The following is a 13,863-nucleotide window of genomic DNA, read 5'->3' on the forward strand; positions in this document are numbered from 1 at the left end:
TGAATTTTAAAACAAAAGCTTGAGAATCACCGGACTAGATCGTCCGTCCCTGGCATTTGTTCTTCTCACAGATGAACAGTCTCACACAAGTCCATAAGGTTTTTCTGCTTCGAGTCGGGCTGAAATGACTGAAGTTGATTTGTATCGGTCTCCTATTCTATTATATATATTTTCCTGTCTCATCAGTCCAGTCTGTTTATGTTTTGGAGCATGGGATTTCATATACTGTATATATACACACACCGTCTTTAGGGTGTACCAACACTTGCCATTTCCTCTATACAGTATGTGCTCTGTTATCATTGGTATCTTATTTTGCATTTTACGGGCCCACAATTTTGATGCAAGAGATTTTTTGTAGATTTTCTGGTACGGTATAAAATTGCTGAAAAAATATCTGAATTTTACATAAGAATAAAGATAGTATTGTATTCGTATGAGGAGGGTATTTCAGGAATGAAATACCTGACCTGACCAAACAACATCTGGAGAAGCAGCTGATTTCCAAGAGTTACGTGTAATATCTTCAACACATTCTTTATCACAATTAATTAGGGTTCTTGTATCATTAATTAGTTCCATTTACCATTAATCCAATATTTCATAATCAGTCAGTCTAGCAGCTCAACTAACAGGGACAATGTCTATTATCTGTAACCTATTATTGTCAGGGTTCGCCCGGGGCCTTCCGGCATCGGCCACTAGATGCCGCCAGTACTGCCTCATCAATGTTGCTTTGTTTCAGTTCCTGATTACCCCGTCTCGTTTGGTTATAGGTTTCACCTGTGTCTCGTTTTGTCTTGCCTATGTATACCCTGTCGTTTGTGTCCTTCGTTGCTCAGTCTTGAGTTTGTCTAGCCTCCTGACAACGCTCCAGGCCCACGAAATTCTTATTTGTTTTTTTGTCCATTTTTGGTACTTGTTTCAAGTAAACCTTTATTTTTGCCACCTCGCCTCTGCCTCATTCTCTGCACCTGGGTTCACTCGGCATAACCTCGTAACAGCAAGACTGAGCCACAACATGGACCCAGCAGAGAGTCAGCCTCCAGAGATGGAACGCATGCGGCTGGCCCTGACGAACCAGGGGACTTCGATTGGCCGTCATGAGCAGGCTCTCCAACAGATCCTGGACAAACTGCAGTCCTTCGCCCAGGCCATCCAGTAGAGCCAGGCACAGGCTCCACCTATGGCTCCTGTGCCAGCGCTGCCTCCCAAGTACATGCGTCCTCCATATCACTGCGAACCATGACTGCCGGCGCCCAAGAGGTAAGACGGTAACCCAGGAGGTTGTCGTGGCTTTTTGACGCAATGCTCCCCGGCTTTCGAGCTTCAGCCATCACAGTTCCCCACCCAGCGCTCACGGGTGGCATACATTGTCACACTACTCACAGGCAAAGCACTCTCCTGGGCCACAGCCATCTGGAACCAGCAAACCCCGGCCTGCTCCAGCTACCAGGCTTTTGCCCAAGAGATGCGGCGAGTTTTTGACCACGCAGTCAGTGGGAGGGAGGCGTCAACACTGCTACTCCGGCTCCGCGAGGGGGAACAGAGCGTAGCGGATTACGCCATCACGCTCCGCACCCTCGCAGTGGCATCTGGATGGAACAGCGAGGCACTCATCGCGGCCTTCCAGGATGGTCTCATTGATGGTGTCAAGGACGAGCTGGCATCCCGGGAGGCGCAGGAGGACCTGTACATGCTCATCGAAACAGCTATTCGGGTGGACACCCGCCTCCGGGAGAGACAAAGGGACCGCTGTTCTTCTGCTTCATCAATACCAGCGCGCAGAGCAGTCCTGGGGACGACGTCTCCCGAGCCTCTCCGAGCTGTCCCGAGCCCGTCTCCAGCATCGATGGAGGAGCCTATGCAAGTAGGCAGCACACGGCTCTCTCGGTCCGAACGTGACCGGCGGATGAGGGAGTGCTGCTGCTTGTACTGTCGGAGCCCGGGGCATTTCCGTTCTTCCTGCCCTGAGCTCTCGGGAAAAGCCAACTCTCGTCCAGGGTTAGGGAGAACTGTGATGAGGCCAACCTTCTCTCCCGAGCTCGAGGTGACCAGGGTCCTGCTGGCGGCCTCCCTCGCCTGAGGAGATCAACATCACTCCCTCCAAGCTATGGTGGATTCCGGCGCTGCAGGTAGCTTCCTGGTTGTAGGGCTAGCAAAAGCCCTAAAGCTCCCTCTGGAACCTCTGGAGCATCCTCTCACGGTGACAGCCCTGGATGGAAGACCACTAGGTTCCGGTAGCGTGTGCCATCTCACCGCCCCCCTTTGGCTTTCACTGGAGGGAAAACATTCAGAGGTAATCCAGCTCCACCTCATCCACTCTCCTGAATTTCCACTGGTCCTGGGCAGCCCATGGCTGGCCCATCACAACCCACATCTGGACTGGGCCTCCGGGCGTCTCACTGAATGGGGTCCTGCCTGCCACACCACCTGACTTTGTTCTAGTCCATCTTCTCACCCTCTCGAGTCTCCAGTCCATGTCCATGCTCGGGTCCATTCACAAGCCCCAGCCCACTCCGGAGTTCCTGTCCGTGTCCTGGCTCCAGTCCGTATTCAAGGCCCCATCCATCCCGAGTTTTCACGAGTGCCCCACGAGTATGCCGATCTGAGGGAGGTCTTCAGCAAGAGACGGGCCACCACTCTTCCTCCCCATCGGCCGTATGACTGCGCCATCGACCTTCTGCCTGGCACCTGCCCTCCTCGAGGACGTCTCTTCTCTCTCTGCCCCTGAGACTACAGCCACGGAGGAGTACATCTGGGGGGCGCTCACCTCAGGTTTCATCCGCCCTTCCACCTCCCAGGCGGGCGCAGGCTTTTTCTTCGTGGGTAAGAAGGATGGCGGCCTGCGTCCCTGCATTGATTACCATGGTCTGAACAAGATCACGGTCAAGAATCGCTACACCCTTCCTCTCATGTCCACATCTTTCGAGCAACTGCAAGGCGCCACCAAACTCGATCTTCACCAAACTCGATCTTCGAAACACATACAATCTCGTCCGTGTCCGCGAGGGAGATGAGTGGAAGACCGCCTTCAACACACCCACCGGCCATTATGAATACCTGGTCATGCCTTTTGGATTGGCCAATGCTCCCGCTGTCTTCCAAGCCTTTGTAAACTGCGTCCTCCGTGAGTTTCTTAACTGCTCCGTGTTCGTCTACATCGATGACATCCTCATCTTCTCCAGGACCCTTCCCGAACACATACAGCATGTGAGACAGGTCCTTCACCGTCTGTTCGCCAATGGCCTCTATGTGAAACTGGAGAAGAGTGAGTTCCATGCCACCACCATTCAGTTCCTGGGGTTTGTCATCACCGAGGGTCACGTCCAGATGGATCCTGCCAAGACCGAAGCCGTCCGTGACTGGCCAACACCCACCTCAGTCAAACAGGTGCAGCGCTTCCTCTGGTTTGCCAACTTTTACAGACGATTCATTCAGAGTTTTAGCACTGTGGCTGCTCCTCTCACCACCCTCACTAGGACATCCACAGCCCACTTTGTCTGGAAAGCTGAGGCTGATGGGGCGTTCAGGGCTCTCAAGAGGCGGTTCACCACTGCCCCTGTCCTGGCCACACCAGAGCCTACCCTACCCTTCCTTGTGGAGGTGGATGCTTCCGATGTGGGAGTGGGAGCCGTTCTGTCCCAAAGGACTCACGACAAGAAGCTCCATCCATGTGCCTTCTTCTCCCGTCGTCTCACCCCAGAGGAGCGGAACATGACATAGGGAACCAAGAGCTACTGGCAGTCAAACTGGCGCTGGAGGAGTGGCGGCACTGGCTGGAGGGGGCCCAACACCCATTTATCATCTGGACCAACCACAAGAACCTGACATACATTCAGGACGCCAAACGCCTCAACTCCCGTCAAGCCCGATGGACCCTCTTTTTCAATCGGTTCAACTTCATCCTGTCATACCGTCCCGGGCCTAAGAACCTCAAGCCCGATGCTCTCTCCAGACAGTTCGACCCTCCTGAGCTGATTGAACTCCCCGAGCTCATTCTCCAGAGCTCCCGCATCTTGGCTCTGGTCCGCTGGGGAATCGAGACGCAGGCCCAAAGGAGGGAGGCGTATCCCGCCAACGGCCCCCCGGGTCACCTGTTTGTCCCGAAGGCTGTCTGGTCACAAGTCCTGCAATGAGGGCATTTATCCCGCCTCACTGGCCACCCGGGGATCTCCAGGACCCTCGAGTTCCTCCGCAGGCGTTTCTGGTGGCCTACCATGGAGCAGGATGTCCGGTCCTTCGTCGCTGCCTGCACCGTCTGCACACAGAACAAAAACCCCCGGTCACGTCCCATGGGGCTGCTGGATCCCCTGGTCACACCTCTCAGTGGACTTCATCACCAGCCTTCCACCGTCTCGGGGCCACACCGTCATCTTTGTCATTGTCGACCAGTTCTCCAAGGCCTGCCGCTTTATTCCTCTGCCCAAGCTCCCCTCAACTCTGGAAACCGCTGAACTCATGGTGCAGCACATTTTCACGGTTGTTCTGCCTGCACCTGGACGTTGTGTCGGACTGCGGTCCGCAGTTTGCCACCCGGTTCTGGAAAGCGTTCCACCAGCTACTCGGCGCCTCCGTCAGCCTGTCTTCCGGTTTCCACCCCCAATCCAACGGCCAGACAGAGCGGGTCAACCAGGACCTGGAGACCACCCTGATGTGCCTCGTGTCCTCAAACCCTGCCTCCTGGAGCGACCGTCTAGTGTGGGCGGAATACGCTCACAACACTCTGCGCTGCTCTTCCACCGGCATGTCCCCGTTTGAGTGCCAGTTCGGGTACGTACCTCATCTGTTTCAGGAGCAGGAGGCGGAGGTGGGAGTGCCGTCAGCCCAGCGGTTCGTCCAGCGCTGCCGACGGACCTGGCAGAAGGCTTGCAGGCGCTGCTGAGGGCATCCCGGCAGCAGCGAATCCAGGCCAACCGACGGCGCAGACCAGTGGCTATGCTCCGTCCGGGGCCAGAGGGTCTGGCTGTCCACCAGGGACCTTCCATTGCGGGTGGAGTCACGCAAGCTCGCGCCAGGGTATGTTGGGCCCTTCAAGATCGTGTGGTGGGTCAATCCTGCCGCATACCGTCTTCTGCTCCCCAGGTCCATGAGGATAAACCCCACCTTCCACATGTCTCCGCTTCGACCGGTGGTCACCAGCACCTTGGCGCCCATCACGAGGCCTCCTCCCGCGCCGCGCATCATTGACGGTCGGCCCGCCTACACGGTCCGCCGGGTCCACGGGGCCCTGCAATATCTGGTGGACTGGGAGGGTTACGGTCCGGAGGAGCACTCCTGGGTTCCGGCCCGGGATGTCCTGGACCGCTCCCTGGTCCGGGATTTCCGCCATCGCCACCCGGCACTTCCTGGGGGAACGTCGGGAGTCGTTCCTGGATGAGGGGGTTCTGTCAGGGTTCGCCCGGGGCCTTCCGGCATCGGCCACTAGATGCCGCCAGTACTGCCTCATCAGTTTCGGTTAGGTTATATTAGGTTATATGTTTCACCTGTGTCTCGTTTTGTCTTGCCTATTTATACCCTGTCGTTTGTGTCCTTCGTTGCTCAGTCTTGAGTTTGTCTAGCCTCCTGACAACGCTCTCGTTTCCAGGCCCACGAAATTCTTATTTGTGTTTTTGTCCATTTTTGGTACTTGTTTCAAGTGAACCTTTATTTTTGCCACCTCGCCTCTGCCTCGTTCTCTGCACCTGGGTTCACTCAGCATAACCTCGTAACAATTATAGTGCGCACGCACAGGTTATTTTGCAACAATTCAATGAAACATGTTGGCTTATATTCCCAAAGAGTATTTTAATTAACTCTTTAAATAACATGTTATGCTGATGCCTTTGCTATGTCTCATGTGTGTTTGTCTGGATGTAATAGTTTGCACACATGCATTGACTAATACACATGCACAGTATCTACAAGCTATCTGTGTCCAAAAACAATGCGTTGTTCATTTAAACCTTGATTTTAACTTACCCCTAATTCACCCCAAGAGCGGTACATCAATGCTTCAGATACTCTGCCATGTTAATGAATACTGCCATTCACACCAGCTCTGTCAAACGTGAAACTACGCATCTGATGCCTCACCTCATGCTCCAAAACCCCTGGCATTTTGTTATTTTCACCTCAGTTCTGTTTTTCCCGGTTTACACAGGTAAACTGGAGCATAAATTCCCATAGAGGTCCATTCAAAAGACGCTGCTTGGAGTCACTACGTCTTGGCTCTAGTAAAAAAATGGGTTGGGGTTTGCTTTTTGCAGTAGAGAAATCTGTCAATTTATTTACAAGGTATTTGTGGGGGTTTCTTCCCAAAGTTAAGGGTTCAGGGAGGGAGTTGGAGGAATAGCGTTCCACTCCTGGGCTTCTCAACAGCCCGTGCGCTGATCTCCTCTGTAAGACAGACAAAACATTGAGAAAACTCCCTTCCTTGATTTGGACCAATTAGCGCCATGCGGCGCCATATGAAATTCGTCCCAGGGGGTAGTAGCGGAGGGAACTGATTGCCCATTTGATAGCTAGACACTCCTTCTCCACCGTGCTATACCTCGACTCCCGCTCTGAGAGGTTGCGGCTGAGGTACAGTACCCAACGCTTGGTCCCGTCAACCTCCAGGACTGCGCCCAGACCTCTGTTCGACGCGTCGGTCTGCAAACAGAATGGGAGAGAGAAGTTAGGGTTAAACAGCACTGGCTTCCCACAGAGAGCTGACTTTACCCTCCCAAACGCCTGCTGGCACTTCTCTGACCACTGGACCGAATCTGGAGCACCTTTTCGAGTTAAGTCTGTCAAGCGGCTGGTTAGCTCCAAAAATTGGCGACAAACCTCCTTTAGTAGCCGGCCAGCCCCAAGAACTGCCTCACCTCTTTCTTGGTCTTGGGTCTTAGTGTGGTTGCGACAGCCGCGGTTTTATCAAGCTGGGGTCGGACCAGGCCTTCGCCCAAGTGGTACCCCAGACACCGTACCTTTCGGCATCCCACTTCTTTGGGTTGGCGGCCTGCCTCAGGGACTCCAGCACAGCGCCCACATGCTGCATATGCCACTCCTAGGTGTCGCTGTGAATAATAACATCATCTAGGTAGGCCGTGACATATGCTACATGCGGACGCAGAACGCGGTCCATGAGTCTCTGAAAGGTGGATGGGGCATAGAACAACCCGAACGGTAGTGGGCAAAAGTGGTATAAGCCAAACGGCGTGGAGAACGCTGATTTTTCCTTGGACTCCTGAGACAAGGGAATCTGCCAATAGCCCTTGGTTAAATCCAGTATCATGAAAAACGAGCTGTACCTAACCAGTCGAGAAGTTCATCGACCTGGGGCATCGGGCAGGTGTCGAACTTGGACACCGCGTTCACCCTTCGTTAGTCCACGCAGAACCGGACAGACCCATCAGGCTTACTCACCAGCACGATGGGACCAGACCGGTCACTTGTGGACTACTCTATTACGCCAATGTCCAGCATGGTAAGAGGCGCTGATGTTCCTGAGCCCAGAGCAAATTCTCCTGTGATAACGGTCGAATCAGCGAGTGTAACTTTGCTCTCAGGTACATAACATACTGTATTTCATTCTTAATGGTGCTAGGACCTTCCTCCCAATTTTCTTTAATTAGGTCTAGCACCCCCCGGGGTCTCCTGCCAAAGAGGTGTTTAAAGGGAGAAATGGTCATAGAAACAGAAAGAATGAGGAAGAAGCTTAAAATGTCCCGCTAGAAGCTGAACGGTAATACACATTATTTAACCTCAATCTGTCCCTTATTGGCCTAAATGTGAATTATGACGCATTCAAATTAGTGATGTTAAAATAATAATAAAATAATAACTTTATTAGAGTAGGTTACAACATTTTTCATCACATTTAAATCCCAGAAATTGTCATTATATTTGATTCTAGGATTACGCCCGCACAATTTAAGTTTTAACGGGTAATACATTTTCCCTTAGATTGTCATAATTTCTCTTTTTGCAAAACAACCATCATAATGCACATACAAAGCTAAAACGTACAAATGACACACAGGTTTTGTTTCATGCAGTCACTTGTTTTCTCCACAAAATTGCTGCCGTCGGTTGCCATCTTGCCTGCTGACAAACAACCAGAACACCACAGCTGCACTAAATTCTGAAGCTGTGGAGCAATCCCTTTAGTTTCACCTCGTGGGGGGAGGGGTAGGTTCATTTTTATTTGATGTAACAATCCCTTTTTTAGATTGTATTTTTTATTGGATTGTATTTATTTAGCATTTGTTCAAACATGTGCTCCTTTATTCCACTCTTGAAGAATATTAAGGCTTCCATACTTTTCTTTGTTTTGTTTTTCTCACCCCTCTTTTAGTTTGGCCATGACCCTGTATATGTTCCCTCTTGTTTCATTTGGTTTGGGTCACGCGTCTGTGTTCTCAGTTTCCTTCATTTTACACCCTGTTTAAGTTCTGTTGACCTCGTTTTGGACTTAGGCCAGATCCTGCCGGAACATGATCTGGGACCTCCCAGATTGGGACTGGCACCTCCTCAGAAGATGCAACAATATTTGATAACCACCGCAGACTTTAGATGCATTTGGTGGGTTTTGACTTTTTTCCGCATAATTTGAAAGTAAAGAATCAGAGCTTCAAAACAAGGTGTAACTTGTGTAAACCAAGCAAATATTTTTAAAGCTATGACTTTTTAATGACAAGGGTGTGGAAAACTGTGTTTCTGAGATAATCACCTTCAAAGTTTTCCCGCTCATTCAGCCAGCTCCCAGAATTCAAATGTTTTGGAGGACCAACAAAGCCATATGGCTACTTGTCACATGGCCACTTGACACCCTGCTGAATGACTTAACACCCTGCTGAATGGGGCAATCTCTGTGTTGTTCTTGTGTTTTGAGGGATGTTGAACAGCCTGATCGACACACAACATCTTTTGTTTTTTTAAAAAGGCTTTCTTTTAACAGTAAGAATATACAACAAAATGTAGAGTCTATCAATAACAGGAGTCTCTGTATATCAGCCTCGGTGTGTCATTTAATATATAAATGTGTGTATGCCAATTGTCTTCAAAGTTCTTGGAGTTATTATGTTGGCTAACCCCAACCCTACCCCAGCTATACTCTGAGAGCCTGTTTGGGGCTGCCGCTTTTCATTTTCTTTTCACCCCTGGCTGCATTTGCAGGTAAACTTTAGAATCTTGTCCAGTGCTACTTGTTCATAATCTGCATCATTAACCTTAACGGACTTCATCACGTCATCAACTTTGTCCGCTGTAACAACAACGGGCGTATCGTCTGTCTCCTCCGGTGGTTCTTGAAAATATTCCATTTCATCATCACATTCAGGTTGAAATCTGCTGTTTGAAATGTTCTCCAAGTCCGGGATAACACAGATATCAGATTCACCATTGCTGTCGGAGAACTGACTATCATCGCGGGAAATGAAGTCCAATATGCGCTGCTAGGACTGACTTGCATCTATCGCACAGGTTAGATTAAGGTCCACGATATGATTTAGAGCTTCCGGTACCCGCTTCTCATAATCCATAACAACATGGAGATGAATGTTTCACAGACAAGTGAAACCGAAGGATCCTCTTCCTGCGCTTTAACCATCTGTTTACGGAGGTGACCTCAGCTTTTCTTCTTCACAGCTTATGCCACCTACACAACAATGTATCCATATGTGTGTGTAAAAGTAGTACGATTTAAAGGTTGAACTCTATTAAAACGGTTTCACATTGTGACTTCAGATCACATGGAATACGAAGGAATGAATTTCACCTGGACAGACGCTTTAAAAGAAACGATCGATTGGCATTGTTCAGTGCTGTTCAGTGTCTCGGTAAGTGAACTGTGTTTCCCCATGTAATCTAACAGGAATAATTAGCTTGACGGTTTAACATTTATCTGCTATTTATGAATCAAACTCAACTTTGAAAATAAGTTGAGAGATAAAAAAAAACAACGAGGGAACACGAATCTGGAAAAATCGAATTTTCCTTATAAAAAGTTTTTTTCAACTTATTTGGTGGCTCGTGGTGATTTTAGAAATGCGTGACAAATCTGGTTTTGTTGCGGTCGGTTAAATTTATTTATTTATTTGTGAATTAGACGTTGTTTTTTCTGTTATTTGCACCAGACAATCCTTTTGTGAATTGGCCTCTCTGTTTTTAGATGTATCCTCTGTCCACCCCCCCGCCCCCGTGCACATGTTCTGTGACTTTTTTTCTCCCCCCAATCCAAATTCATAACTGTAACACAGTTACACAGTTACTTTTTCATGTTAATCGCCTGTAAAGAAATTCACCAATCTATATCATGACCTTCGCCTCCCATATACAGCAGGTTCATTTTAGTACCATTGTGGTATTTTTGTTTTACTTTTAGCATTGTTGTGGTATTGTAGTATTACTTGTAGTATTGTTGTGATATTGTAGTATTACTTGAAGTACTGTTGTTCTTCATAAATCCTGGCTGGCGGTGACCAAAGCATTACCCATAATGCATCGGACCAGACCATGCAGATAAAGGTGTTATCTTGGACATGGACCCTGATGTGGCCCACCAGTACCATACTATCTCCCACCCCCGACCGCTTCATCTGCCTATGCGTGCCTCCCTCCTTATCCTCCATCTCTGCTCTTTTTGTTCTTCTTTTTCCACTCCTTTCTTCCCTATCTCCTCACTCTTGCACCCAGTTCCCTCAGCCCTCCGTGCAGTACTTACCATGTTCTTCTTTTCTCCATCAAAAATGTACCTCCTGAATAATTTGTGGCCCCCCTCACTCATTACGTTCTACTTATTTCTTTTGATCGTTTCCGTCCTTCCTTCATTCCCTCCCTCCTTCACTATTTCTCCCTTTTACTCACTTCATTCCATGGTTTCCTCCCACTCCTTTCCTCACCCAGATCTGTCTTCTCCTCCTCCTCCCTGTTGTTCCAACTCATTCCCACCATGTTATCGCTCGCTCCAATCGCAGGCTGGGGCCTGTTCTCTAACCCCCATCCCCCACTACCTGATCTGGGGGAGATATCTGGTCCTACTGATGCTATTTCCAGCCTCACCCTCCTATCCACCTCCTCCCTCTTTCCTGGGTGAACTGGCAGCAAATAACAGGGACATGAAACAGGAATTGTTCTTTTCGCACAAAGACTCTCTCTTTGGCAGATTTTTTTTTAAATCCCCTTTGAAATCGACAACAATTATCTACATTTCTGGGAAGGACATCCGACTTTTTTGTTCAAAGTGCCGCTGGCAAGGAGATGTTTGGATTAAAAAATAGAAAAAGTAACAGTCGCAAGCGCAGCCCCTGTGTTATGTGAAGGGCTGTAATGATAGGCCTACAAACTAACAAACGAAATATAATGAAATATAACAATCCCCTTCAAGTTAAAAATATTAACTTGAGGGGGTCAAAACCTGGATGAACCCCCCCCTTAATTCAGATAGACACACTCAACATACTTTCTTTTGGAGCAGTTTAAAAATAAAGAAATAATAGAAATTTACTTGTGTTGCAAGTCCGAAATTGCAAGGCTACTCTAATTCATGTAATTGATCAGCTCCAGCAGAATAGCAGCTTGTGTTCATTAGAACAAGTTTCACACTGAAAGTGAATGTCATGACCAAGTGATTTATTTTTGCAGGTTTTACACCCAAGCCACAACAACACCAATGAAAGGCATAGATTGGGAAAAAGGAAAAACTATTTTTATTTCAAAACACACTCAAAGAATACTAAATATGAAAATCTGAGCTAAGAAATGAAAATGATAAAAGTCCACAAAAAAAAGCCAGTCCGGGTGTTACATTTTTAATATCCCGTCCTGACGTCACACGCTGGCTGCTCAAGATGACGGTCGCTCCTCCTGCCGCTCGTCACGCCCCTCACGGAAGTCAGTTGTGAAGTGGGGAAAAACCAAGCGATCCTTAACGTCACCGTACGCTCACACCGGAAGCGAGACACAGCGACAAAGCGACCGGAAGTCATTAATTTCCAGTGGGAGGTGGTGATGGACAGCGACAGAGGGCGACGCGACTGATCTTGGAGACTTGCCGACGGGAGAGAGTTGAGCGGAGATCAAGTTTACGCAGGGCAGCAATAATGCATTTCATCTGGTCCGTCAGCTAATATACCCTGAACAACCCCTTGACTTTGCTTCCTTCAAAACTGAAGATGGAGGCAAAGCTCATTGTGATGGACATGCTTTAAGCTTATGGCCTTATTCATTTATAGAGATGTAATTTAAAAAAATAATGGAAGAATATTTTGGGGGTAGTTAGCATCCCTGGTGAGGTTTATTACATGATGCACTGAAGTGAACAGCTCATGAAGAACTCATGAACAGCTCCATGAGTTCTTGACTGCACACAATTACACAGCAACCATTTCATTTACAAGCAATTCACACAATAAAAAATAAAAATAATTAGACATAATTTTGTTGTAATAATAAGGCTGCCGACCACATTTTCAGAATCACCGCATTTACCGCTCCTGAGAGGAAGACTATTCGTAGTGAACTATTAGGACAGTATTCGGTTCTAGACGAGTCAGTCAGTAAAAAAAAAAAAAGTGTAATTTCATTTTCAGACGCTTTGTTCATTCGATGCTACATGTTTCTGACATGTTTAGTGGTTAACAGCATATTGATGTGCCGTGGGATTGTCTAATTGTAAAAATTGTGCTGTTGCAGAAACAAGGTCTAACCTAAAGGTCAACACCAGCAACAAATAGCTGGTGTATCTTGAAACATTGTTTTTCTGCTTCAATGCTCCAGCACATTTTTTCATATTGTTGTTTGATGAGTGGAATGTTTGTGCGAAATATTGCTGGGACTAATTCTCGAAACGTTATTGTATTTGAATGCCTACCAAAGTCCTGAAAGCAAAAAGTATCTGTTGCTGTTTTTATAAGACCCGGAAAAACAAACAAAAATAAAAAAAATCACGTCATAATCGCGAAACTGTTGGTTGGTACACAGTTATATCATTGCATATTAATATTCTATCAAATTTGTACAGAATTAGGTTTGGAATTGAGATTTGGCTGGATATTTGGATATAACCGCCTTCAATGTCAAAAATTGCTTTCTTGATAATAACACAGTGACGTAAATAAACACAACTCGAAGGTGCTTGTATAGAATGTCTCCTTTATTGGATGTACTCATACATTTTTAAAATGACTATATACTTTGTATCTAAAGACTCTCAGGTGAAGTGGTACTGTCCCCAAAGGTAGACCCGCTGATGGGACGTCAGACCTGAAATACAGAGCGACTCTGACCAAAGAGATTCTTTTCAGAAATGCAGCGTCCACTGCTACCATTGTGCAATGTCTTACTGTATTTATTTGTTATTTCATGATTGAGAAACCTGATATTTTAATGTTGGACAACTGTTCTGTATAGTATTATCCTCAATAGTAAACAGCCCAGTTAAATGTTGTTGAAATTACGTTAAAGAGATGAGTGTCCCTGTAGTCCAAATGAAGCTCTATTTTTATTGAAAAAAATTAAATATGATCAACGTCTTTAAAATAATGTTGAATTTTCAGTAATCTAGAATAGGGTTTTATTAGTAGTAGTATGGTCAATTTGGGCTAAATTTAAACCAGGACCAGAAGTAGTGGACTAAATAAAGTTCAATTTCTAATGACTGTTGTTGGGCTAAATTTGGACCAAGACAGACAGACTATAAAAGTCAAATTTTCAGAATCTCATCGTAATTGCTGTCCGCTTTAGAACAGTGGTAAGGAACCTTTTTTCCTGTTTGGGGCCAGAAACAGATTTTTCAGATATTAACAAATTTAATTCTACCGTAGCTAATTGGGTAATTTGAAAAATTTAAAAGTTTTTTCTTTCTATGGCAAGGTGTTGCAAATTGTTAAACAAAGTATC

Source organism: Zeus faber (genome assembly GCF_960531495.2).
Source record: "Zeus faber genome assembly, chromosome: 14".
Classification (NCBI taxonomy): domain Eukaryota; kingdom Metazoa; phylum Chordata; class Actinopteri; order Zeiformes; family Zeidae; genus Zeus; species Zeus faber.